Below are 17,833 nucleotides of genomic sequence, written 5' to 3'. Positions count from 1 at the left end.
ATTGACTAATGCCTCAAAATATACCATTTGCAAAAGTGACCAGTATGACATTTACATTGCCAAACCAAAATGTCTGGCTGGCATGTTGAACAAAAAAGCTAAAGAGAGAACAGCAGGGAATTTACTCACTGTGATCAAATACAGCATAGGCAAAGTGAGAACCTCAAGTTAAGATTTACAGCAGAAAGCAAAATGAAGAGCTCTGACTGGTTAGAATGGATGCAGAGAATCACTCAGCAGATAGGAAAACAACTTGTTGGCCTGGGGAAAGTGGTCTGGGAGTAAGACTAAACACTGTGCAGGTGTCAGAGCCTCGGGGGTTAAGTAGTCCCAGCTGCATGCACTGTGTTGCAACTTAAAATTAAGTTTGGGGGTGGGGGTGCCTGGGTGGCCCAGTCAGTTAAGTGGCTGTCTCTTGCTTTCAGCTCAGGTCATGATCTCAGGGTTCAAAAGATCAAACCCTGTATTGGGCTCTGTGCTGGGCATGCAACCTGCTTAAGATTCTCCCTCTCCCTCTGCCCCCTGCCCCTCTGTGCTCTTTCACTCTAAAAAAAGAAAGAAAGGGAAAAAAAGGAAAAGAAAGAAAAGAAAAGAAAAAAGAGAAACCACTTGGGAACTGTTACACTCCATAGGAATAACCTCGTTGTCATGGAATGTCACACAGGCAAGTGAGTGGGCCATGTTCCTCAATGACTAAGACTGTATAATAGCTCCTGTTCCCTGATAAATCCATTTCACCACATCGCCACCAGCACTCCAACCATGGGATAACACCTAGAACTCCAGGATACATGGAAGGATCTGTTGGATCTTAGGTTCCATGAAGGAGCGATCTTTTGTGTCAACGTCATATTCCCAGCCCCCACAGCAGAACGTCTGCTTGTAAGGAGCCTGATGAATATGTACCGTTGGAATGATATGCAGGATACGTTAAGACCACAACTGATGAGTTCTGCTTACTAGGTGACTGTCCCAACAGGGGATTAGACTAGCTCTTTTCTACCATGTCCTTTTTACCTGGTTGTGTTACTAACTGGAAAATAGGTTTTCAAGTTCATTCTAGGGTGTGGGAAAAAGCCATAAGCTTTCTCTCTCTCCCATTCACACCCAAACAACTGGTCTGTGTTCCACTCTGAACACTGTGCCCTCAAAAGCAGATATGGAGAGCCTTATAGTATACACTGTGCATGAAGGCCAGGGCATCTGCTCATTTTTTTTAAGGATTTTAATTATTTATTCATGAGAGACACAGAGACAGAGAGAGGCAGAGAAATAGGCAGAGGGAGAAGCGGGCTCCCCACGGGGAACCCAATGTGGGACTTGATCCCAGGATTCCAGGATCCCAGGATCATACTCTGAGCCGAAGGCAGATGCTCAACCACTGAGCCATCCAGGCATCCCACATCTGCTCATTTTAAGGCTATTTTTAGTACATATCCCAATGGGAGCAATATAAGCAAATCCACAGCCTACCTCATACATGCTCTGCAGGATATGCCTTTGCACTGAGCAAGCTTGGGAAATCCCTGGCCCCTCCTTAAGCCATGAGGAATATGGCCCACTCACTTGCCTGTGTGACATTCAATGCCAAAGATGGCATGCCTATAGACTCTAACAGTTCTTAAATTCATTCATTTGTTCACACATCATTTTTAAAAATATTAGAGGGGAGGTGGGGCAGAGAGTGAGGGAGAGAGAGAATCTTAAGCAGACTCCACACCCAGTGAAGAATCTGATAAATATCTCACGACCCTGAGATCATGACCTAAGCTGAAACCAAGAGTCAGACGTTTAACTGACTTTGCCACCCAGGCAAAGACATTCATTCTTATTGATGGGGTGGGGAAGGGAAAGATTTCCCCAGGTAAATTTTTATTTATTACTTAATTCAACTATATTTAAGTGCTGCCTGTTATTTATATCTGTTTTGATCTAGAAAAAACTACTTTTGATCTTCAAAGATAAAAATTACTATAACATTTTTGGAGAACATCCTAAAAACATATCTGGTTTTCTTAATTTACAATAAAAAATTAAGAGGAAGCTAAAGGAACAAAAGAAGTCATCTTGTCCAAGACACTCACCTGAATGCTGAGAAAAGTGAGACTCAGAGTGTACGATTATTTGCCCAGCTATGGGTTATACTGCAATTTAAATGGAAGTAAAGAAGCAGAACTTAATAACGATAGCCTCTTACAGAGAAACAGTTCTCATGCATATCTACTCTGAGTCACTTAGAGAAATTAAAAAAATGTCTTCTTCCATTACAATGTGTTTTGCAAGGGGAGATTCATTTTTTAGCCCATTTTGAGTGCCATTGTGCTTTTTTCTGATGTTCTATGCAAAGTTGACTACTAATGACTAATGAGAACAATATGAATGCATTGTTACCGCATTAGTGTAACGTGGTGTGGTTTTGCACTTAAAAGAGGTATTCAGATGCTCTGGTTGTAAATGTTCATGAAATGCCTCTTCTGTCCTAGTCAAACTGCCTTTAGGAAGTCTTACCAGTGGTTTTATATCTGCAGAGCACTGAGGGCTGGGCTGTCTTTTGAGAGGAGTGAAATTGCTTCATATTGTGATCCTAAATTTTATATTCACTATATTCCCTAAAGTATACCTTAATAAATATTTTATGACCAGAAAAAAGAGAGAGAGAGAAAGATTTTGATGCCACTGGAGAAGGCATTCCTCTATTCCACTAGGTTTTAGCAAGTAAGGTGAGGTCTTTTTGGTGAAAGAAGTGGTAGTATTGACAGATACATCAAGGAAGGCTATGAAAATCATGTGCCTGGATTTCAGTAAGACATTTTTTCAGAGACAGAATAGTGAGCTACTTTAAGCCTCCATTACAGCCTTGAGGAAGAAAAATGAAGATGGAGAAGAAATTTTAAGCAGGAATACCAAGTTAGGAAGCCAACCACTTCAGTAAAGCAGAGTGATCAGGAAAGTAAAAAAAAAAAAAACAAAAAAAAAACAAAAACAGGATTAAGTCATTTTTGTCAGTGAGAGCAGTCACCACTGTTACCCCTCCCCCCACTGCCACCACCATAACAAATAGAATGATCTTTTACTGAATCCTTACGTGCAAGGCACCATACCGTCTACCTACCTTATTTTATGCAATCCTCACATCAACCCTACAGTGGTAGTCTAGCAGATGAGGAAGCTGGCTCAGAGAAGTGAAGTAACTTGCTTTGATGGCCTTTCTGCTGTGTCAGCTTGGCTAGACTATAGTCCTCAATTATTCAAACACTAAGTGTTGCCAGGAAGGTATTTAGTAGATGTGATTAAAGCCCAAAGTCCATAATCAGTTGACCTCAATAAGGGAGATTATTCTAAGATAATCTGGGTGGGTCTGATTTAATCAGTTGAAAGGCCTTAAAAACAGAACTGAGGCTTCTTCCAAGACAAAGACACTCCACCTATGGACAGCTGCTTCAGCCCATGTCTGAAAGTTCTAGCTTGCCTTTCCTCACAGCCTGCCCTGTGGATTCCAGGCTTGCCCAGCCCCCACAGTTACATGAGCCAATTCCTTGCAATAAACCTCTTAATATATACATCTGCTATTGGTCTGTTCCACTGGTTGAACCCAAACTGATACACTTGCCAAAGATCACAAAATAATTAAGTAAAAGGGTTCAGATCCTCTCAAAGCCAAAAGTAGGTCACCATTCCACATTCCCTCTCAACAGAAGGTCCGTTTGGGACATTAGCACTTCACAGAAATGGCAACACATCCAAATGTTTAGCAGGCATTGAAGGACAGGTTAAAAGGTTAAATCTCTGGAGGCCAGACTATGTTAGGCTTTTGAAATGGGGCCATGGGGTAGGAGAAACACCCATTATGACTATGAGGAAATCTCAGTCATGGAAAACCACTCAGTTGTGATGCAGAATATAATCAGAGTGATATAAGTACTGAAGAATGCTTCCCTGACTATGACCATTCTGGAAAAGGCAAACATTTCATAGGCATTATGAACTAATCCAGGTATAGGCAAAAGCAAGAAACAGTAGTTCATCAAAATTTCAGTTCCACACTGAAACAGGAAAGTCTCCTAACTGGTTCCAGACTGGATTGATCCTCATGCATAAAAAGAATACAAGGTTTAGCATTTTGAACATCAGCATGTTTTTCCAAAAAGCACAAAAACACACTTAGATTTGGATGGCCTATACCCACATCATTGTTACATGTGGGAAAATATAATTCTTGCAGTTTATGAGTAAACAGAAAACAGGATACATGCTATTATCTTGATTAATATTAATTAGGCATGATTGGATACATCAGATGCCACAGAACCTATAAAAGATACAATGGCTGCAGTTTAAGGAAGATGATAGAGCAGGAATATCCCGAGCTCGCCTCCTGCCATAGACACACCAAGGCTATAACTACATACAGTGCAACTCACTTTGGAAACAACCTGAAGACTGGCATTACAGATCTCCTGTTGACAACCAAAGGCATAAAGAGAAGGCCACATCAAGAAGGATGGGAGGGAAGAAGATGCAGGCAGGAATGAAATCCCTGGTGTGGCAGAGACCCACAAGCAGGAGGGACTTCACGGGCACAGAGGTCCTCCTAGGGTCGTGAGAGGATCAGGCCCCACACTGGCCACTCCCAGCCCTAAACTTCACTAGCAAGACAAGCTCTCATAACATCTGTCTTTGAAAATCAGTAGAGCATAACTCCAGGAGAGAGGGAGGGCTACAGGAAACCAAGACTCCACTCTTAGTATTTTTCCCCCACTCTTAGTATTGCTCAGTCCAAGACCTACACAGAAACAGCAGTTTGAAAAGTGTCTGCTTACACATGAAGGAGACTTACTAACATTAGGCCATGTGCCAGAGGGGCAGGGATTTGTAGGAGTTTTCTCTGGGAATGGAAGTACTGGTGGGTACCATTTTTCTTACCCTCCTTCAGCTGAGCTGGCCAGAAGTTTGTGGGGGCCAGCTCTCACACTTTCCAATACCATTCTAGCACCACTTTCCCTGCTCCAACCAATCTACCCCTTCCAGCAGACATCCCTATAAAGGGGCTCCTGCCTCATGATACCATACCAGGTAGACAGCCTTAGTCAGGTCTGGCACCCCTCCAGGAGACCCTTACCAGGGAGAGGGAAGCCAGGTACACCCATAGCCTGCCTGTAGTAGTCACAGCCCATATAGGGGACACCTCTGGAGCACCTAATGCTTATGACTAGGGGTACTTGCACTACTGAGCCCCACAGATGCCTTTTACACAAAGTCACTACTTTCAAGACCAGGAGGTGTATCTGACCCACCTACATAATAACAAACACAGAGAGCCAGAAAGAAGACAGAGGAATATGTGGTCCTGATGAAGAATAAGACAAATCTTCAGGAAAAGAGAACTAAACAAAATGGAGACAAGCAGTCTACCTAATAAAGAGTTCAAAGTAAATAGTAAAAAAGATGCTCAGCAAATGAGAGGAGTGGGTGAACTAAGTGAGAACTTTAGGAAATCGATAGAAAATATTAAAAAAGAACCAGAGTTGAAAAAATACAATAGCTGAAATGAAAAAAATACACCAAAGGGAATCAACAGCAGAATAGAGGATGCAGAACAACAGATCAGCTATGTGGGAGACAGCATAAAGGAAAGCACCAAAGCTGAACAGCAAAATAAAGAGATTGAAAAATATATATATATTTCCCCCCACTCTTAGTATTGCTCATACTTTTGTGTATATGTATGTATGTATATATATACATACATACATAAGAATTTAAAATATAAGATAAGTTGAAGTATCCCCAGGACATTAAGTGACACTAACATCTGCATTATAGGAGGCCCAGAAGGATAACAGATTGAGAAGGGGGCAGAAAACATACTTGAAGAAATAATAGTTGAAAATTCCCCTAACCTGGAGAAGGAAAAAGAAATCCAGGTTCAGGAAGCACACAGAGCCTGCAAGAAGATGAATCCAAGGAGGTCCACACCAAGACACATAATTATTAAAATGTCAAAAATTAGAGGGGCTAATTGGTTAAGTGTCTGCTTTTGGTTTAGGTCTTGATCCCAGGGTTCTGGGATCAAGCATCACATCAGGCTCCTTGCTCAGTGGGGAGTCAGCTTCTCCCTCTTCTGTTCCTCCCCTTGCCTGTGCTCTCTCATTCAAAATAAAATCTTAAAAAGAGAATCTTAAAAGTAGCAAGAAAAAAGCAAATAATTAAGTACAAGGGAAAACCCATAAAGCTCAGTTGATTTTTCAGCAGAAACTTTACAGGCCAGAAGATAGTGGCATGATATATTCAAAGTGCTAAAAGAAAAAAAAAAAACTTTCAACCAAGGATACCATACCTGGCAACGTTATTCAGAATTGAAGGAGAGATGAAGAATTTTCCAGACAAATAAAAGTTAAAAGAGTTCATCTCCACTAAACTAGCCTTACAAGATACGTTTAAGGGACTTCTCAAAAAGCAGAAGAAAAAAAAGAGAACAGAACTTGAAGAAAATGATAAAAGGTAAAAATCTCATAACAGAAAATATATAGCAAAGGTAGTAGATTGGAGTGCCTAGGCGGCTCAGTCAGTTAAGCATCTGCCTTTGGCTCTGGTCATGATCTCCAGGTCCTGGGATCAAGCCCCTCATCAAGCTTCCTGCTCAGCAGGGGTCTGCTTTTCTCTCTCTCTCTCTCAAAGGTAGTAGACCAATTACTTATAAAGCTAGGGTTGTCCAGGTGGCCCAGCGGTTGAGCATCTGCCTTTGGTTGAGAGTGTGATCCTGGGCCTGGGATCAAGTCCCACACTGGGTTCCCTGAAGAGAGCCTGCTTCTCCCTCTGCCTATGTCTCTGCCTCTTTCTGTGTGTCTCTCATGAAATAAATAAATAAAATCTTTAAAAAAATTACTTATAAAGCTAGTGTGAAGGTTAAGACAAAAGTAGTAAAATGAAAGTTCAGGTTCAAGATGGCAATGTAGGAAGACTTTGAACTCACGAAATTACACCTCTGAATAGAATAAATCCTCCTGAAGAAGAAATGAGGGCTGACTGAACAGCTACTGAACTACCAGGGATAGAAAAAATGGCGAGAGAACAAGGAAAGAGACAGTTAACAGGGAACTTCTACCCCCAACACTGCAAATGGCCGTGGGGAGGGATAATACTGAGGAACTGGGAACAGATCCCGCTGACCTTGGGCACACAAGAAAGCCATGGTTTCAAAGAGCCACTGGCATGTAAGAGAGCTAGCACTAGAAATCTGCCAAGAGGCAGAGGAGCTGTGGAATACTCTCCATATTAGAGAGTTCGGAGAAGGGCAGTTTATGTTCCCATCCCACCTTAGAAGCCTAGACTGGAGCAGAATCCGGATACCAAAATAGGTGAGTTGGATCATCTTAGTGAGTGAGCTTGCCACATAAGTGAGCCTAGAGTCCACAAGCCCACACCAGCCCTAGTCATGCTGAGGCACAGAAAAAGAAGCCAGATTTAAGAGTGTTAAGCTGTGGGAACACTCTGTCCCCCCTCCACCTTAAAAACCCAAATCAGAGCAGGATCTGGACATCATAAGGCGGGGTTCAGATGCCATAATTAGCAAGTCACAATGCCATAAATGGTGGGTCAGATCATCACAGAAAGCTTGTAACCTCAGGAAGCCAAGGATCTGCAAATCCATATCAGCCCACAGGTGTTGGAACATAGGAAAAAAAGGAGTTTAAAAGGGATGAAGAACTGTGGGAATATTGTCTCCCCTCCACCCTAAAAGCAAAGATCCAGATGCCATAGCTGGTGGATCTGGTTACCACAGGGAGCTTGTGACCTCAGCAAGCCCAGGATCTTTAAGCACACATCAGCCCCGGTCACCTTGAGGCACAAGGAAAAAAAAAAACAGTTTAAAAGTGCCAAGGAACTACAAAAATATTTTGTTCCCCTCCACCTTAAAAGCCCACACTGAGCAGGGTCCAGCTCAGGGTGAGCTTACAACATCAGGGAGCACAGGACCCACAAGTCCACACCAGCTGCCCTGGGGTGCTGTGGCACCAAACAAATCATGGTTTTGTGTTGCTTTTGTTTTGTATTTTAATTTTTTTTTTTTTTTTACTTTTTAAATTTTCTCGTTTTTACTTTTGGTCAGTTTTATTCTTTTCTTGTTCTTTTTTTCTTCTCCTATTATCTTTTTCTTCCTCTTTTTATTTTATATTTTTATTATTTTTTTTTCTTTATCTTTCTGTAAAAAGCAATGGTTTAAAAGACAAAGTAGCTCCAAATTTCAAATTATATTACAAAGCTGTAGTAATCAAAACAGTATAGTACTGGCACAAAAACAGACACACACCCACACAAGAAAAAAAAAACCCCAAAAAACAAAAAAAAAAAAAACCCAGACACACAGATCAATAGGACAGAATGGAGACCCCAGAAATAAACCCACAATTATAAGGTCAGTTTATCTTTGACAAAGGAGAAAAGAATATGTAATAGGAAAAAGTCTCTTCAACAAAGATGTTGGGAAAGCTGGACAACTACACGCAAAAGAATGAAACAAAAAAATAAGAAAACTCAAAAAAACCAATCTAACCTTATACCTAAAGGGGACAGAAAGAAAGAAGTACAAACAAAGCCCAAGGCAAGTAGAAGAAAGGAAATAAAGATTAGAGCAGAAATAAATGAGGTAGAGGCTGAAGTCATCAAGTCACAAGGAAGACAGCAGGAGAATAAAGGAAGAGAAAGGAACTACAAAAACAATCAGGAAACAATTAACAAAACAGTAACAAGTACAAATCTCTCAATAATTACTTTCAATGTAAATGGAATAAATGCTCCAATCAAGACACAGGGTGAATGACTGGGGAGAAAAAATGACCTATCTACATGCTGCCTACAAGGGACTCTAAGACACATAAAAACAGAAAATGAAGGGATAGAAAAAAAATGTTCCATGCAATTGGAAACAGGGAGTGAGGGGGAGGCCAGGATAGCAATACTTATATCAGACAAAATAGGCTTAAAAACAAAAACTGTAAACAAGAGACCAAAAAGACACATTACATGATAAAGGGATCGATCCAATAAGAGGATAGAACAACTGTAAATATATATGCATCCAACATAGGAGCAACTAAATATATAAAGTAACAGACATAAAGGGAAAAACAAACAATAATACATAATAGTAGGGGACTGTACTACCCTACTTACGCCAATGGAGAAATCATCCAGACAGATAAACAATAAGGAAAGAGTGGCCTTGAACAACACATTAGATCAGATGGGCTTAACAGACATATACAGATCATCCCATCCAAAAAAATGCAGAGAACACTTTTTTTTTTCAAGTACACAAGAAATATTCTCCAGGACAGATCATACTTTAGGCTATAGAATAGGTCATAATATATTTAAGAAAATTGAAATTATATCAAGCACCTTTTCTGACCACAATGGTATGAAACTAAGAATCAATTACAAGAAAACAAAACTATAAAAAACACACACATGTGAAGGCTAAACATGTTACTAAACAACCAATAGGTCAATGAAGAAATCAAATAGGAAATTAAAAAATACACAATGAAAATGAAAATATGATGATTCAAAATCTTTGGGAAGCAGCAAAAGCAGTTCTAAAAGCGAAGTTTTAAGGCCTACCTCAAGAAACAGGAAAAAACTCAAACAATCTAACCTTACACCTACAGGAACTAGAAAAAATAACAAAGCCCAAAGTAGAAGGAAGGAAATAATAAAGATCAGAGCAGAAAATACAAAATAGGGACAAAATAAACCCCAAAAACAAAAAACAAAATAACAATCAAAAAAGATCAATGAAACCAAGAGTTGGTTCTTTGAAAATTGGTAACCAATTAGCCCAACTCATCAGGTTAAAAAAAAAAGAGGGCTCAAATAAATAAAAGCAAGGGATGCCTGGGTGGCTCAGTGGTTAAGCGTCTGCCTTCAGCTCAGGGTGTGGTCCTGGGATCTGGGATCTAGTCCTACATTGGGCTCCTTGCAGGGAACCTGCTTCTTCTCCCTCTGCCTGTGTCTCTGCCTGCCCCCCTCTCTCTCTCTCTTTCTCTCTCTCTCTCATGAATAAATAAATAAAAGATATTTTAAATAAATAATAAATAAATGTAGAAAAGATAGAGGAGAGATAACTGACCCCACAGAAATACAATTATAAGAGACTACTATGAAAAATTATATGCCAACAAATTGGACAGCCTAAAAGAAATGATTAATTTCTAGAAACATACATTCTTACAAAACTGAATCAAGAAGAAAGAGAAAATCTGAACAGATGGATTACTAACTAGTAATGAAATGGAATCAGTAATAAAAAAAAAAAAACCAACAACCCAAGAAATAAAAGTCCAGAATCCAATTTCCTCACAGGAAAATTCTACCAAACATTTAAAAAAGAGAGAGTGGCACTTGGGTGGCTCAGCTGGTTAAGCGTCCAACTCTTGGTTTCGCTCAGGTAATTCACGGTCATGAGACCAAGCCCTGCATTGGGCTCCATGCTCAGTGCAGAGTCTTCTTGAGATTCTTTCCTTCTCCCTCTGCCCCTCCCCTTGCTCATGCTCTATTGCTCTAAAATAAATAAAACCTTAAAAAAAAAGTTAATACCTTTCTGTCTCAAACTACTCTAAAAAATTATGCTTCCAAATTTATTTTGTAAAGCCAGCAGTACCTTGATACCAAAACTAGAAAAAGACACTATAAAAAAAGAAAATTATAGACCAATATTTCTGATGAACATAGATGCAAAATTATCAACAAAATATTAGTGAACCAAATATAAGAATACATTACAAGGATCATTCACCATGATCAAGTGGGATTTATTCCAGGGATGCAAAGATGGTTGAATGTCTATGAATCAATCAACAAGGTACACCACAATAATGATAATAAAAATGATATGATCATCTCAATAGATGCAGAAAAAAAATTGACAAAATCCAACACAATTCATGAGAAAAACTCTTAAAAAAAGTGGTTATAGAGGGAATATACCTCAATATAATAAAGGTCTCATATGGCAAACCCACAGTTAATATCATACTCAATGATGAAAAGTTTAAAGCTTTTCCTCTAAGATCAGAAACACCACAAGGATGTCCACTCTTCACCACTTTTATTCAATACAGTACTGGAAGTCCTAGCCACAGCAATCAAAGAAAAGGAAGAAAAAGCATCCAAATTAGTAAGGAAGAAATAAATTGTCATTATTTGCAGATGACGTGATCCTACATATAGGAAATGCTAAAGGCTCCACAAAACATTACAGGAACTAATAAAGTCAGTCAAGTTGCAGAATACAAAATTAATATACAGAAATCTGGTACATTTTATACTCTAATAACAACCTAGCAGAAAGAAAAAGTAATGCATTAACCATTGCATTAAATAAATAAATAAATAAATAAATAATAAATAAATAAGTAAGTAAGTAAATATATATATATATATATACACACACACACATACGTAGGAATAAATTTAACCAAGGACGTGAAAGACCTATTCTCTGAAAACTTATAAAACACTGATGAAAGAAACTAATGATACAAATAAATAGAAAGATATACCATGGTCATGGATTGGAAAAACTAATGTTAAAAAGACTATACTACCCAAAGCAATCTACAGAGTCAGTGCAATCCCTATCAAAATACCAACAGCATTTTTCATAGAACTAGACCAAATAATGCTAAAATTTGTATAGAACCACAAAAGACCCGAATAGCCAAAGGAATCTTTAGAAATAAAATCAGAACTGTGAATAACACAATTCCAAATTCAAGATACACTACAAAGCTATAATAATCAAAACAGTACAGTACTGGCAGAAAAACAAACACATCGATCAAAGGAACAGGAGAGAGAACACAGAAACAAGCCCAGGCTTATATGGCCAATTAATCTATGGCAAAGGAAGCAAGAATATACAATGGAAAAAATAGTCTTTTTAATAAACAGTGTTAGTAAACTGGGTGGCTACATGCAAAAGAATGAAACTGGACCACTTTCATATAGCAAACAAAAAAATAAACTCAAAAATCAATTAAACACCTAAATGTGAGACCTGAAACCATAAAAATCATAGAAGAAAACAGGCAATAAACTTTTGTATGTCATCCTTAGCAACATTTTTCTGGATCTGTCTCCCCATGGAACGGAAATAAGAGCAAAAACAAACTATCAGGACTATATCAAACTAAAAAACTTTTACACAGAAAAAAAAAGTCAATAAGATGAAAGGCAGCCTCCTGAACAAAAGAAGATATGTGCAAATGATACACTCAATGAAAGGTTCATACTCCTATTCAAAATGTAAAAAGAACTTAGACAACTCAACAGCAACAAAACAATCTGATTTTTTAAATGGGCCGAGGACCTGAATAGACAGTTTTCCAAAGAAAACATACAGATGGTCAACACACATGAAAAGATATTCACTAATCATCAATGAAGTTCAAACTGAAAACATAATGAAATATCACCTCACACCCAATCAGAATGGCTAGTATCAAAGACAAGAAATAACTAGTATTGGCGAGGATGTGGAGCAAAGGGAATCCTTGTGCACTGTTTGTGGGAATGTAAATGTGGGAATGTTGGTGCAGCTCTCTCCAGAAAACAAGATGGAGGTTCCTCAAAAATAAAAATATCATACAATCCATTAATTCCACTTCCGGGTATTTACCCAGAAAATGAAAACACCACAGTTGGCCCTTGAACAACACAGTGCTTAGGGGCCTGACCACCTGCACAATCAAAAATCCACATATAATTTTTGACTCCACAATAACAACTACTAACAACCTACTCTTGACTGGAAGCCTTACCAATAATATACCTAGTTGATTAACACATATTTTGTATAGATCTTATATACTGTATTCTTACAATAAAATCAGCTAGAGAGAATAAAATGTTAAGAAAATAATGAGAAAATACATGGACAGTTACCATACTGTATTTATTTTAAAAAATCTGCATTTAAGTGAACCATCACAGTTCAAACCCATGTGGTTCAAATGTCAACTGTAATTTGAAAGTATACATGCACGCCGATGTGTATTGCAGCATTTTTCATAATAGCCAAGATATGGAGACAAACCTAAGTGTCCAGCAACAGATGACAATAAAGGTATGGTATATATACACAACAGAATTTTATTCAACCATAAAAAAGAATGAAATCTTGCTATTCACAACAACATGGAAGGACCTAGAAAGTATTATGCTAAGTGAAATAAGTTAGAGAAAGACAAATACCATATGATTTCACTCACATGGAGAATCTAAAAAACAAAACAAATGAACAAACAAACCAACAACAAAACAGACTCATAAATACAGAGAACAAACTGGTAGTTGCTGGAGGGGAGGAGCAAGGGGGACCATGGGAAAGGCAATTAAGAGGTACAAACTTCCAGTTTTAAAATAAATAAGTCATGGGAATGAAAAGTACACCATAAGGAATATAATCAAGAATACTATAATAACTTCGTATGAGAGAAGAAACCACGTATCACGATGTGCATTTTGTAATGTATATAACTATCAATTAATTTGCTATGTAGTACAACTAAAACTTGCATAATACTATGTCAACCACTTCATTTAAGATTTTTTTTTTTATTTAAGATTCCTTAAATAAATGTGGATGTTAAGAATTTTTTTTTGGATGTTAAGAATTTTTTTAAAAAAGATACAATGCTTCCTGACAACTAAATCATTAACAAAATGAAACACTTTCAGTCTATCTTTGAGAAAAATATTTGTCAGGGTTCACAAAAATATTTGTGTATCTTTTCTCTAAATGGTGACTGTACTTGAAGAAAGACCCTTTAAAAGTGGGGGAGAGAGGGAAGCATTGACACTGCAATAGGCAAACTGTTAAAAGTTCTACAAACTGAAACATGAGATGAGTTTTAAAAGTGATAAAACCCAAAGTGACATTTGTGACTTTACTACTATCTAGGCCTCACATGTCATAGCTACAATGATGATCAGAATCTAAAGCTGCTTCCAGGCTCTTCTTAGACAAATAGGTAACAAACAGTTTTTTTTATATGAAGATTTTGTTTATTTATTCATGAGACACAGAGAGAGTGAGAGAGAGGCGGAGACACAGGCAGAGGGAGAAGCAGGCTCCATGCAGGAGGCCCCATGTGGGACTTGATCCCAGGACTCCGGGATCACGCTCTGAGTCAAAGGCAGATACTCAACTGCTGCGTCACCCAGGCATCCCTAAACAGTTATTTTTAAACCTCTCGATAAATAATTTGTCCTCGATGCCTTCTACAATGAAGTGTGAATGTGAACCCCCCACCCAAGTCCAGGGTGCTTTGCTTAAAACCAAACACATGGCCCAGAGGTAGCTACGATTATTGTTGAAACAAACTGATAAGCCAAAAGTGCCGGTTGAACTCAGGCCAAAAGCTAAAGAAAAGGAGAATTGTCCTAAGAAGCCACTAGCACCAGGATGCATGGAAAATTGGGTTTGGTCTCTTTTTTTCTAGGTCAGTGTGGTTGTCTGAATAACTCTTACAGAAGGGATGACCTACTAAAACCAATATTGCCTCTCTGCTGGTACAAGCACAGCCTACCTGGGGTACCTCGTAGCTCAGGGAGGACAGCCAATCCTCCAACCAGGGAGCTGGTAAGAAATACACACTGAGCTGGAAATTCTGTTCAATATTTCCATATTTTCTATAGATCTTTGACAAAACAAGTATTAATCTTCACAATCACTTATTTAAATATCAATATCTACTTTATAAAGTGTTCAATTTCAATTCCATCTACTGTATATCGATATATCTTTTAAATTCTAAATTTCTGGGGCCCCTGGGTGGCTCAGTGGTTGAGTGTCTGCCTTTGGCTCAGGGCATGATCCCGGGGTCCTGGGAACAAGTCCCATATCAGCTCCCTGCAAGAAGTCTGCTTCTCCCTCTGCCTATGTCTCTGCCCCTGTCTCTCATGAATAAATAAAATCTTAAAATAAAATCTATTTCTGTAAAATACATATGGCTTTGGTACTATCCCAGCTCAACAATGGTCTATTCTTTCTATATTTTCCTCTCCTAAGGAAAAAAAGGTCAAGAGGTACTTTAATGTATATAAAGCTTCTGCTTTTAAGTAACTTCTAAACCAGAGATTCTCTGCACTGTATCTGAATCAAAATAAGAACATCTTCTGAGGTTATCACACATGAGTGTTTCCACGAGTGCTTTTTCACATTCGCAGCATGTTCAGACGTGCAGGGTACCTGATTCCTTTCGGTTTACAAACCTGCACTAAGTATTTATGCTGGGAGTCAAGGCTAAGGGTATTTTTCAGCTTTGTCCCATGGAGCAGCCTGGGAAGAAGCATCTGGTAATGTGCCTGGAGCGCATGTCCCCATCAAGGGGTTATCAGCGATGGGGACAGTGGAAGAACATAGGAAAGGTCATTACAAGTCCAGATACCTACTTCCCAACAGCCTGTGATAGGACTAAATGAAACAATTCTGATGATGCTTTTCAGATGAATGTGAAATGGATTTAAAGACAGAGGCAGCTCTTTTTTCTGGGAAGAAAAGATGATGAGAGAAAGTGGTCCAGAAGGATTTGGAGTGAAGGCCAAGACTTAATATCCAATCACCTGACAGGAACTGAGACCTCTGTCATTTTTTTTTTCCTGACCAATAATACGCCACAATTAGTCTTTCAAGGTGACATAGAAGCTCTCTTGCTGACCAGGGGCCAAAAGGAAGACATACGTATCTTTCCTTTTAGAGAGCAAGCCAATCACTGCCTGTGTAACTGGGCTTTCTGGGTCAACTGTGCTGCACCACAGGCATGGGAGGGGAAGCCCACCACCACACTAACAATGCAACTTCCCTGGGCAATTCCTTTTCCATTTTTTCCTATCCAAAGCCAAAAAAAAAAAAAAAAAAAAAAGATACTACCACCGGTTCTTCCAAGCACATCACTGATGACTTTCCATATCCATGCCTATGCTCTGTCCTGAAGACCCTCTTCTTCAGAGCCTTTTCTTCACTGCCTCCCCAAGTTATCTACCCATCGATACTAAAGTTGGCACCTTCTCTGAAGGTCTGGGAGTCCCTGCTGCATGACCTAGATATAATTTCTCCCAACTTTGGGTGAGGAGGCTCACTCGTAGCAGTTAAACTAGATCTTAACTAGGTTCTATCTTGTCTTACGCATATTTTGACTGCTTTTCACCTATTTATAAGCTCTTGAAACTTTTTTGTTTACCATTTCTGTCTTTGTTCACTTAGTACAGTAGTATGTATTTAATGGATAGTTTATGAATGAACCAGCCCTGTCCACACCTTAGACCAATCATCATTCATTTAAAATCAACAAATCTTTATTAGGCATTTAACAGGTATAAGGAGTCGGAGATTGTAAAGAGGAGTAAGAATCAACCCAGGAATGGAGCTAAAAAATCTACCTAAGTAACCTGCCGCAAGTAGGCCAAGTGTTAGAACAGGCACACACAAAAACAACAAAGTGAAAATAGAAGGGGAGAAGCATTTCCATTGGGGAGGAGAGGTTCTGGGAAGGTTTTATGGAAAAAAGGGGGATAATCTTTTGTTGTATGTCAGATTTCACTTAACACTTTATAATAGTGTCATTTAATCCCCACACAACCCTCCAAATTAGGCAGCTTTTACTTCCATTTTATAGACAAGGAAATTGGGGCTCAGAGCAATGAACTAATGTGGCCAAGGTCACATAGCTAGTAAATAATGAAACTGGCAATCACATTCCCAATGGCCTGGTTCCAAAGCTCATGCCCATTTCCCTATACAACAGATCGCCTCCTCCACAGGCAAGTTGAAAACATAGTGACACCTGAGCTCAACCTTCCAGACTACCTGAAACTTCTACGTGCCTATCTGGAAGGCAGGAGCAGCCCATAGCCTGAGCAATGCCTGGAGGTAGCAAAGTTTAAAACATATGGGAAAATGTAGATTCCCTACCATAACACACAAGGAGACAAAGTGGAGGGATTTTGGAAGAGAAAGCTGGTGGATGATTCTCCACTTTCCCTGTGATACATTTGGAACGTATGGTAAAGTGTATTTCTTATCTACTCAAAAAATAAATATTATAAGTAAAGCATTTTCTCTATGAATAAAACATTTTGAGTGCTTTGGCAACTACTGTTTTATGGCAATAATCTTGACCTTCAATAATAAATATCCTGTAATGTAAACCATATTGATGGAAGGGTGAGAGATTCTCTCCATATTTCCTTTTGTCCCAGCTTTTGTTTCTCTCTCTGTAAATATATTATATAGAGACTTAAACCATAAGATTAAAGACTAGAGAAACAAAATACCAGTAATGTACTTGGGTAAACAACAAAGTTCCTATCATGTCAAACAACATTTAAGCATTTTCAAGTAAGAGTTTTAATATTATATCACTGGACTCATTTAAACATTTTAAGAGATTTTTTTTTAAAGTTTAGCAGGAGAAAGGGCAGTGGGAGGAGGAGAGAATCTTAAGCAGGCTCATGCCCAGTGATAATGACCTGAGCCTAGATCAAGGGTCGGAGGCTTAACTAACTGAGCCACCCAGTCGCCCTTGGAAATATTTTAAATTTTAAAAATAGAGGGGGTGAGGTATTATAAAGTGATAGACTTTAAATGGTATGTGTGAGGGACCAGTAAATGTGACTTCACATAAGAGAAGAAAATGGGGGGGGGTACACAGCCAAGTGCTTCATAAATTATCAGTAAATATCCAGAAATACTATAAACTACTGCAGGGAATATCTTCCACCTGTAGTGCCAGCACCAGTAAGAGTTCAAATTATAGGTTCTTCTAAG

At 38.8% G+C, this 17,833-nt stretch overlaps 1 protein-coding gene across 2 annotated transcripts in view; it reads right to left on the bottom strand.

Annotated features, from left to right (window-relative positions):
• Positions 1 to 17,833, bottom strand: part of BMAL2 (basic helix-loop-helix ARNT like 2) — a 118,579-nt gene that overhangs the window by 96,719 nt on the left and 4,027 nt on the right. The window contains exon 1 of one of the 2 annotated variants that reach the window (XM_055318738.1): positions 3,113 to 3,151. The exons of the other annotated variant lie outside the window; for it this stretch is intronic. The gene's annotated coding sequence lies outside the window, so the exon portion shown is untranslated. Of the gene's footprint in view, positions 1 to 3,112; positions 3,152 to 17,833 lie in introns of those variants that run through there. 2 annotated transcript variants of the gene reach the window in all.

The sequence above is a fragment of the Nyctereutes procyonoides genome, unplaced genomic scaffold, assembly GCF_905146905.1.
Source record: "Nyctereutes procyonoides isolate TBG_1078 unplaced genomic scaffold, NYPRO_anot_genome, whole genome shotgun sequence".
Lineage (NCBI taxonomy): Eukaryota > Metazoa > Chordata > Mammalia > Carnivora > Canidae > Nyctereutes > Nyctereutes procyonoides.
Note: the sequence above shows the minus strand (reverse complement) of the source record. Positions and strands in the feature narration are given on the sequence as shown.